General features: G+C 36.3%; 1 pseudogene; it reads right to left on the reverse strand.

Annotated features, from left to right (window-relative positions):
* Positions 1-6,308: 6,308 nt before the first annotated feature.
* LOC103594716 overlaps positions 6,309-9,363 on the reverse strand; it is a 133,567-nt pseudogene continuing 130,512 nt past the window's right edge.

Below are 9,363 nucleotides of genomic sequence, written 5' to 3' on the forward strand. Positions count from 1 at the left end.
GTCAGATAATAAGGTTGAATATAGCATCAGCAAAGATTGAATAAGTCACATAATGTGTGAACCTGCACATGCAAGTGTGTGTATCACATAAAGATAGAGACCCATCTTGTGGTTCTTGGTATTATGGCAAAGTAACAAGGACTATCAGCTCCATTCTCAGAAACAGCTTTTATAATTCTAATGCCGTAGATAACAATAATTGAAAAAAAGAGAAAGAAAATAATTTTGACCTGTTGGAGAGCAGGAGAGTGTTCAAAAACCACAGACAAGAGTGGAAACCTGAGCACTATCACACTAGTGAACATCTATATCAATGTTTACTTCTATATATTAGATCAGAGAGTTTGAGAATTAAAAATAAGAATAATAAACACTAAACAGAGAAGGGTAAATATATTGGTAACAAAAAAGTTTACAAGCAATTTTAAGAAACAATCTATTGGAAAAGCGGAGTATAAAAATGTAATAGATGAAATAAAACTTCTTAGATCTATAATATAGAGCAGAATAGATACACATGTAAAAAATAAATGAATGAGCAGGCGGTAAGAGGAAATTGAGAAATACATCAGGATATGAATTTTTACAGTAGAAGTTTGAACAAGAAGCATAAAAAAAAATCCGTAATTTTAATTTCAGAAAAATCAAAATGAAAGGGAAAAGATATTTGAACAAATTCCTAAAAATGTTTTAAAATGAAAAAAAAAAAAAAAGAAAATTGTCCCTAGATCAGAAAGTAAAGTACAGTATTAAACAGGGATAAGTGAGGAATGAGGATAAAACTGAGCACATTTTATTGAAACTTAAAATGTAAAAAAAAAGTCCTTATTAAATATTTCTAAAAAAAATTAAAAAGCAGTTCACCTAAAAAGAACTAAGTTTACATTGACAAATGACTTCACTATCATCAATAGGAAATCATCAATGACAATTTGTGTAACACTTTGAAGTAAAATCTTCAAGGGGCCAAATTATCTAAACCTTGAACCTACACTTTATATCTAGTTAATTTCTCATTTAATTGTGGAGGAAATTCTCCTGCGAAATATAAGGCTTCAGAATATTTAATTCATTATATGCTTTGAAAATTCTCATATAGGGTAGTTATATAATTTATTATTCAAACTATGACATTTATTAGCATGAATGAATGCTAAATAATTATCAATTAAACAATATTTATAATTTTGCTGTTCAATATGAGTCAACTAGGTCTGCCCCATGAAAACTCAGAAACAATCACCCTACTTTTGTAACACATACTCTTTCAAGGAGAGGAAAAATCCACAGTAAGGCCTATATAAGGAAAAATGATATGTAAATAGCTTAGTAAAACAATGTTTTCACAAGAGGCTAAGTGCCAAATTATTATATCCATAATTTCATACCTGAAATTCTGGACAGTAGTATTGCATCAGTAACAGTAGTAGAGAGAAGGGGTGGGAGAAACAAGAGGGAGGTGAGAGGGTTTTCAAGTAGTTGTTTTATTTAGGATATCTATTTCTAATTCACAAACTTAATTAATAGAGAAATATAAACATCAGAATGAGTTCCAGTAAGTTAGGGGAACCACAAGGAAAACTAGAACAGAATGTGTGATTTTTCAAACCAACAGAATAGTAAATCCTTCCAATGAAAGCCAGAAAAGGGGGAAAAAAAAAAAAGACAAAAACAGTGTACTGTGTATAGAAAGCATATATGAAGGCAAAAGTACGTTTTATCATAATCATTACAATAAATGGATATGAGATAGATCATCAAATCAAGGAAGAATTCACAGACTCACACACACTCCTATCAGCAAATCGTCCTAAAGAAACATAGCAAAGCAAATGTCTCCACAAAAAAAGCGGAGAAACTAAGGCACTGACAAACTCATGCAGGAAAGCAAAAACCAAAGAAACTGAGGTAGCAATTTTAACATCAAACAATATAGAATAAGGCAGTGACATAAAGAGAAATAAAGGATCTTATATACAAAAAAGAAAAAGGTTAACTATCATGAATATGCTCATTTAACACACATGCAAACGATACACACACATCCCAAAATATGTAAGGAAACAAATGCCTAAACTGTAAGGAATAATGGATAAATTGTTGAAAATTTTAATAAATCTTCAGAAAATGATATCAAGCAAAATATATGCAATAAAATATTAAATATTTAAACAGTTATTTACTAAATATCTAAAGTCAAGTAAAGCTTTATAACCCCCCCAAAAAAATCTTTTTGAGGATACAAAGAACATTCTCAATAAAAATCAGTATATACTAAGCAATAAAGAAAATTTTAATACGTTTCAAATGATTCAATTCTAACCATTTTAGGTTCTCTGAACATACAGCAATAAAACTAGGTCAATAAGAAAAGAATGGCTAGCTGGATCGATGGGTAGAGATATATATTTATACAAATTTATAGTTTAAACATCATTTTGTGGCCTTTAATTTACACACACACACACACACACACACACACACACACACACACACACACACACTCGTATTCAGTTGCAGGGGAGGGAGTACCCTGTATTCATGGGGCCTTTGCTGTCAGTACCGCCCGGTCTGGTCCCTCCTGGACTGGTACCACTGGCTTTGAGATAAGACCAGCTGCCGTTCAGGTGCTCCTGGGGCCCCCACTCCAGCAGGTAGAGTCTTTCTGAGCAGGATAGGACTGTCTCAGATCCCACAGTGGGCAACACAGCCTCCAAATCTTGCAGTCTTGGAGTGAGAAGATTCAGCAATCAATTATTGTTCTAATGAATGTTTTAAAAAACTTTATAGTTTTATGAGTGTGAATTTTAAAACCAATACCTTCTTATTGGATATTAGATAGTTTTCCATTTTTTCTGAATCATAAAAACTGAAAATACATGTTTATATGCAAATCTCTCTAAACATTTCTGATATTTTTATTGATGATAATATCCTTGAAGAAATTATTGTATAATTAGGTATGAACTGCTGCCCTTATATTTACGTGACTTCTGTACCAAAACTGTTTATACACATTTATAACCATTTCATCATTGCTTCTTAAGGTCAAAAATGACCTGGTAATTGTTAAATGCAACAAACATTTTGCATTCTTACCTTAATTTGAATTCTTAGAACATTTCAAACAAATTATTGTTGGAACATGATCTTCCTGCTTTACTGATGTTACATGATCCTACATTTTCTCAAAAAAAAAAAAAAAAAGGTCATCTTTGCCTATTTCCTGACTCTGCGTCACCTCTTATGTGACCTTTAACTATCAAAGTGCCTGAGTGTTCTCAGGACCTCTTGCTTATCTCCCTGTACGTGATAAAGGTATATGACACGACCCCTAAATGCAGTCCTCCTTCCAAACCTATTCTCTGAATTCCAAGTTCATCTATAAGGTTTACTTGATTTATCCACTTAGAAGTCTCTAAGCTCTTTCAAATTTAATATCTCTGTTACAGACTGACTGTGTCCCAAAAATACATATGTGGAAGACTTAACTCCCAGTATGATGGCATTTTGAGGTTGGGCTTTTGGAAAATAATTAGAATTATATGAAGACATGAGGTTAGTACCCTCATGAAGGGATTAGTGCTCACTTTATCTCTCTCCTTTTGCCTCTAACTCTGCATGCACAAAGAAGATGTGAGCACATGGAAATATGGTGACCATGTACAAGCTGTGAAGCAGATTCACTGTGCACTGATCACCAAGTTGACTGAGTCCAGTGAAGCAGAATATCCATGAACAAAACAAGTTATGTGAAGTGGGTTTATCATATACAAATAGGCATCAAGCAAAAACAGAAGCCTGGGATTCATTTTCAGCTGGTTACCTAAGGCTCAGGCAAGCTGCCCAGAGTGAATGCAGTCTTGTCTGTGTATGCCCACTTGCACTGCAGGAAATCAGCTTGCCCTGGATTTCATATCCTGAGTGTCACATGATGTGTTGGGCTAACGTGTTGAAAGACATCCTGTTTGGGGTGGGGGGGGGGGGGGAACAGAGCCTGGGCTATTCTGGCTAGTCCCTCCCTAGCTTATCATGACACTGCTTCCCAGCATGTTCTATAGTTATTTATGAGAACTTCAAGTGAGAAATGGGAGAGAACTAGGTTGGTTCAAGGCCACCCAGAAAATTGTCCTCCACAAGCCAAGAGAAGAGGTTTCAGGATGAAACCTACATTGCTGGCACCTTTATCTTGAACTTTTCAGCTTCCAGAACTGTGAGAAACAATTTTTTGGTGTTTAAGCAACCCAGTCTATGGTATTTTGTGTTACGGCAGCCCAAGTTGACTAAGAAAACGTCCAGAATAAAGTGCTTGATCTTTATCTCTCACTAATTCTTGCTAGTTTTTCCTCAGTGAGAAGCAATAAAATCTACCTAGATACCAGAGTCCGGAACAACAGTCATGCTTTACTTCACCTTCTAACCCCTCACAACCAATTCAACAGCAACTCTTGTCCTTTCCGACTTTGCAATATACTCTGATTCATTCTACTTCTCTTCATCTCTGCTGATACCACTTTTTTACAAGCCACAATCAATTCTTGAACTATTGCCATAGACTGGTAACTGCTTTCTCCAGTGACTTTCTAATACATTCTTTGCTGTAGAGTGATTTTTAAAAAATATAATTTACATCATGTTGGTCACCTTCTTAAAATCTTGTAATAGCTTTCCATTAAATATTGAATAAAATCCAAACTCCTTAACATGGCCTAGTGACCCAGCTCCAGCTTCTCTCTCCAACTTCATCTCTGGCTTCTTGCCCTCCCTCACTCAGCTCCAGTCACAACATTTTCTGTTGGTTCCTAGAACATGCCAATGTTTCGCCCTGGCTATTCACCTCCTTACTCTGAAATATTGCTGTAGATTTTAACCTCTTTCCTTCTTATCTTTTGGATATATCAAATTGAATAATCCTTTAATGTCAAAGCCACTTAGTACTCTGGCAGAACCTTGTATTTGTATCAAAACAGTTTGCCATTGCTTTATCTAGTTTGTTTGTTTGTTTTGTTTAGGTTTGTCTTTTAATTTACATGGTTGTTTCCTGTCTCTCAGTAGAATGTAGGTGTACAGGGGTAAAGACTGTGTCCTCCTAGTTCTTGATCGTGAATGAGTATTTACTATTTATTACTGTGTTTGGCAGAAAGAGTCAACTTAAATTATTAAATACAGTGATTACATGAAAGCCATTTTTTATGGAACTTAACTTTGAGTATAGTTTTTTTTTTGTTGTTTTTTATTTAAATACAAGCTTTTATTAGTGCTATGATTTCAAGATAAGTACAGCTTTACTTTGTTTTACAAATGCATTTTTTATTGACATTTTGGCAGCAACAGTAAAAGAAAAGCAGGTGATCTGATGCTTTGAAAGCTGTGACCCCATAGATATGAAGGCAGCTTATCTAGGCAAGCTGTTAAGTGCAGTTTCTATCAGATATTCTGATTGCAGGAAATACTAAGCAAGCCCTGTAATTCATAGGTAGAGCCTGGCTTCCTCTTTTTGGCTCAGACTAACATATTTACTTCAAATTTCATACAGTTAGTGCTGGGTATGTTGCAATCTTTAAATAGGAGGAGTAGGTCAACACAACAGCTAAAAGCTTGATAAATAAGTAACCATATTAATGGTGTCATTTCTTCTCTCTAAGTGGGGGGAACCCTTTCTTAATTGGTCAGCTGATCCTGGCACGAACAGCACCCATAGCACAGCCTTGGCAGGAAAGGTCTTTCCCAGAAGGGTTAGCAAGAAGGTAGCACCACTCCTCTCTCTCGACTGCCAGATTCTGAGACTCACTGTCAAAAAGTTACAAGTTTAGGTGTTGAAACTCCTACCCATATACAGAATTCCATCTGAACTTCGGCATGGGGATGCCTGCACCAACTCTGGGATAGTAAAGGGAAGTTTTGTCAGGCCTTCATTATTCTTGCCTCAAGCCTATACAGGCTGCCATCATTGGGATTCTTCCACATGTGTTGGGACCTGCAGGACTGGATCTTCTTTTAATGTCCATTTGATTGAGACTGTCCTTTTTCTGATAGCATGCAAACTGCCATCCAGGGTTGACACAAACAAGGTTTCAGGAAGCATCACTGTGCTGGTGCTTCCAAAAATCCTGGGGCCAGGCAGCAGCAGCATGAGCAGCAGCAGCAGCAGTCACTGGGCCAGCATGGCGGAGACTCGGCCCTGGCTCCCGGCCTGGCCCGCTGGCTCCAGGGGAGGGGGCGCTGTGACGACAGAGCTGACTTTTTTTTTTTTTTTAAAGTTAGAAAGCCAATTTGTTTTTTTTTTGTTTTTTTTATTTCTTAAGCTCTGCCATAAATTTCTAGTGGGTGCCAGTGGTCACCTGCCACATTCGTACCAGGTTGTCTGTATAGCCAGCAAAGAGAGTCTGGCCATCAGCAGACCAGGCCAGAAAGGTACACTGGGGTGGTTCTGCCTTGCTGCTGGTACTGGTAACTTCTTGCTTCAGTTCATCTACAATGATCTTGCCCTCCAAATCCCAGATTTGGATGCTGGGGCCCATGGCGGCACACAGCCAGTAGTGGTTGGGGCTGAAACATAGGGCGTTGATGATGTCCCCACCATCTAGTGTGTAAAGGTGCTTGGCTTCATTGAGATCCCAAAGCATGGCCTGGCCATCCTTGCTTCCAGAAGCACAGAGGGATCCATCTGGAGAGACAGTCACAGTGTTCAGATAGCCCATGTGGCCAATGTGGTTGGTCTTCAGCTTGCAGTTAGCCAGATTCCATTCCTTCACCAGCTTGTCCCAGCCACAGGAGATGATGAAAGGATTGCTGCTGTTGGGTGAGAAGTGGACACAAGACATCTACTCTGAGTGGCTCTCATCCTGGACAGTGTATTTGCATACACCCAGAGTATTCCACAACTTGATGGTTTTATCTTGGAATCCAGAAACAATCTGCCAGTTGTCAGAGGAGAAGGCCACACTCAGCACATCCTTGGTATGGCCTACAAATATTCTAGTGGTGTTGCCTGTTGTGAGATCCCAGAGGCATAGGGTCCCATCCCAGGAGCCTGAGACAGCAAACTGGCCATCTGAAGAGATGATGGTGTTACTAACAAAGTGGGAATGACCCCACAGAGGGTAATATAAAATCCATTTTCCCAAAATTTTAAAAATGTCCTGAGACAAATGAAAATGAAAGCACAACTAACCAAAACTTACAGGGTGGAGTAAGAGTGGTACTAGGGAAGTTTACAGCAATAAACACCTATATTAAAAAAGAGGAATGATATTAAATACATAACCTAAACTTATAACTAAAGAAACCAGAAAAGGAACAAACTAGGCCCAAAGTTAGCATAAGGATTTAAATACTAAAGATTAGAGCAGAAATAAATGAAGTAGTAAATAGAAAAACAATAGAAAAAATCAACAAAACTAAGAAAAGTTTTTTTGAAAAAATAAATAAATAAAATGGACAAATTCTTAGCTAGACTGAAACAAAAAGAGAGAAAGCTTAACTAAAATCAGAAATGAAAGTGAAGACATTAGAGCAGGTGCCTCAGAAATAAAAATAATATAATTATGAACAATAATACAAAAAATTCGGTAATATAGATTAAATGGATAAATTCCTAGAAACACACAACACACAAAAAACCAAATCAGGAAGAAATAAAAAGCCTGAACAGACCAATAACAAACCAGGAGATTGAATCATTATTCAAAATCCTCCCAAAAAAGAGAAGACCAGGAACAGATGGCAATACATGTAAACTGTCAAACTTTCAAAGATGAATTAATACTAATCTTTCTTAAACTCTTCCAAAAAATAAAAGAAGAGTACTTCCAAGCTCATTTTATGAGGCTAATATTACCTTGCTATGGAAGCCAGACAAAGACTCCACTGGAAGAAAAACTACATGCCAATATTCCTGATAATCATTGAATCCCATTCACAATAGCCACTCCCCAAAGTGAAATACCTAAGAGTAAATTTAATGAATAAGGTGAAAGCCTTCTACAGATAAAACTATAAAATATTGGTGAAAAAAATTGAAGAGGACACAAATAAATGGAAAAATATTCCATGTCCAAGGGTTGGAAAAATTAAAATCAAAATGTCCATAATATCCAAAGCAATCTACATATTCAGCAATATCCCTGTAAAAATACCAATGATATTTTTCACAGAAATAGAAAAAATGATTTTTAAAATTTGTATTGAACCACAAAAGACCCTGTATAACTAAAGCAATCTTGAACAAAAAGAACAAAGTTGGAGGCATCACATTTCCTGACTTCAAAATATACTATGAAGCTATGGTAACCTAAGTAGCATGGTACTGGCATAAAATCAACAAATTGACCAATGGGGTAGTATAGACAGCCCTAAAATAAACCCATGTGCTGGTTTTCAACAAAGCTGTCAAAAATATTCAATGGGGAAAAAGACCCTCTTCAACAAATGGCACCGGGAAATTGGTTATCCACATGCAGAAGATTGAAACTTGACCCCTATTTCTCACCATACACAGAAATCAATGAAAAATGATCAAAGATCCAAATTTAAGACTTGAGCTAAGAAAACATTAGAAGAAACATAGTGGAAATACTACACACAAAATGGAAGATAGCAGCACTTTTTGATTAAGACTACAAATTAACAGGAAACTAAAGCAAAAATACATAAATTGTACTGCATCAAACTAAGAAGCTTCTGCACATAAAGGGACACTACCAACAACGTAAAGAGACAACCTACAGGATGGGGAAAAGTATTTGCCAACTAAACATCAGACAAGGGACTAACCTTAATACTAACCCAGAATATATATGGAACTTAAATGACTCAACAGCAAAATAAATAAATAAAGAGATAGAGATAGAGATAGAGATAGATAGATAGAGAGAGAGAGAGAGAGAGAGAGAGAGAGAGAGAGAGAGAGAGAGAGAGAGAGAGAAATAACCCAATTAAAAAAATGGTCAAAGGACTTGAACAGACATTTCACAAAAGACATACTACTAACCAACATGAAAAAATGCTCAATATCACTAATCATAAGGGAAATACAAATTAAAACCATAATGAGATACCTCATTCCAGTTAGAATGGCTACTACCAGTAAGACAAAAAATAACAAATGCTGGCGAGGAGGAGAAAGAGGAACTCTCCTTGTTTGTTTGTAAGAGTGTAAATGGGTAATGCTATGATGGAAAATAGTAGAGTGGTTGCTCAGAGAACTAAAAATATATCTACCCTATAAATCTGTTATCTCACTACTGGGATTATACCCAAAGGATGTAAAATCATATATTAAAAAGACATCTTCACTTCCATGTTCATCATAGCACTATTCACAATAGCCAAAAGATGGAATCAATCTAAAAGTCCATCAAC

This window comes from Galeopterus variegatus, unplaced genomic scaffold (assembly GCF_000696425.1).
Source record: "Galeopterus variegatus unplaced genomic scaffold, G_variegatus-3.0.2 Scaffold1610, whole genome shotgun sequence".
Lineage (NCBI taxonomy): Eukaryota > Metazoa > Chordata > Mammalia > Dermoptera > Cynocephalidae > Galeopterus > Galeopterus variegatus.